This window comes from Papio anubis, chromosome 14, assembly GCF_008728515.1.
Source record: "Papio anubis isolate 15944 chromosome 14, Panubis1.0, whole genome shotgun sequence".
In the NCBI taxonomy this organism is placed as follows: Eukaryota; Metazoa; Chordata; class Mammalia; order Primates; family Cercopithecidae; genus Papio; species Papio anubis.
The window spans coordinates 37,123,208-37,125,238 of record NC_044989.1 but is presented as its reverse complement, the minus strand read 5'-3'; positions in this window follow the sequence as shown (position 1 = coordinate 37,125,238).

The following is a 2,031-nucleotide window of genomic DNA, read 5'->3' as shown; positions in this document are numbered from 1 at the left end:
TGACTTCAAGTAATCCACCCACCTCGGCCTTCCAAAGTGCTGCAATTACAGGCATGAGCCACTGCCAGTAGTAATCATTTTTTGATGGCTACTTAATAATGGATGTACCATTATTGACTTAGTCATTACCCTAATCTTAGGTAATTTACTTCCAGTTTATGTATGTATATATAAACTGGAAACTATACTTCCATATTTCCAGTATTATATATATACAAACACACACATATGTATATACAAAGTGTGTATATATACAAAGTGTATATATATAAAGTGTGTATATATTACATATATATATATATATATTTTTTTTTTTTTTTTTTTCCTTTTTTGACACAGGGTCTTGTTTTGTTGCCCAGGTGGGAGTACAGTGCCATGATGATGGCTCACTGCAGCCTCAACTTCCCAGGCTTAAGTGATCCTCCTGCCTCAGCTTCCCAAGTAGCAGAGACTACAGGGGCATGCCACTACACCTGGCTAATATTTGTGTTTTTAGTAGAGTCAGGGTCTTGCCATGTTGTCTAGGCTGGTTTCAAACTCCTGGGCTCAAGTGATCCTCCTGCCTTGGCCTCCCAGAGTGCTGGAATTACAGGAGTGAGCCATTGGACTGGGTCAAGTTTTTATATTTTTATAAATAATGTTGCATTTGGGGCCGGGCACAGTGGCTCACGCCTGTAATCTCAGCACTTTGGGAGGCCGAGGCAGGCGGATCACGAGGTCAGGAGATCGAGACCATCTGGCTAACCCAGTGAAACCCCATCTGTACTAAAAATACAAAAAAAAATTAGCTGGGCGTGGTGGTGGGCACCTGTAGTCCCAGCTACTAGGGAGGCTGAGGCAGGAGAATGGTGTGAACCTGGGAGGTGGAGCTTGCAGTGAGCCGAGATCATGCCACTGTACTCCAGCCTGGGTGACAGGCGAGACTCCATCTCAAATAATAATAATAATTATTATATTGCATTTGTGTTTTTGTGTTTTTAAAAATAGAACTTTGTGGCCAGGTGTGGTGGCTCACTCCTGTAATCCCAGCATTTTGGGAGGCCGAGACGGGCAGATCACCTGAGGTCGGGAGTTCGAGACCAGCCTGACCAACATGGAGAAACCCCGTCTCTACTAAAAATACAAAATTAGCCGGGTATGGTGGTGCACGCATGTAATCCCAGCTACTCGGGAGGCTGAAGCAGGAGGATCACTTGAACCCAAGAGACAGAGGTTGCAGTGAATCAAGATTGTGCCACCAAACTCCAACCTGGGTGACAGAGCAAGACTCACTCTCAAAACAAACAACAACAACAAAAAAACAGTAATTGTTATTACTTTCATGTTGCTCTTTATGTGTCGGCCATATTGGAGTTCTTTCAACATATCAAATATACCGTGTACTTTTCTTCCTCGGGGTATTTGAATTTTGCCAAAAATGCTCCCCATCCCACCCTCATCTTCTAGCTTATTTATACTCTTCCTTTAGCATTTTAATCTGGCTACATTCTTATAAAAAAAAGTTGCAGCATTAATTTGGTTATTGCCATATACTAAAAACCATGTTATTTAATTTATCTTTTTCCACTACAATGAATTTTTATGTATCGGCTCCCTAAGCTTGAATACAATCAGTTTATCAGGAATAATGTTACGTATTAGAGTTCATGTGAAAGTGTATATAAGCTGGTTCCAACCACTCCCACTCTTGTTACTTCATGTCCTGCAGCTGAGGGGAAATCTGGGAAAGAAGATAACATAGATAATGATAGAATTTTCCATTACAGAGAACAACTGCAAGTACTATAATTAACACATATTGAACAACAGTAGCATATTGAGGGCCTGGAGAGTAGAGGGAGAGAGATATAGCACAAGTGAAATAGGTTAAATCCTGTTTTAGAAAATCTAAGGAAAACAGTGTTCAAAACGTAACAAAATGTATTGAATTTCTTCAACTTCATTCATTTCTCTTGTTTTTCTTGCACAGTGCCAGATTTCGTTCCACCTCCCCCTCGCCCATCATATTTGTAAAAAATATTGTACCACATT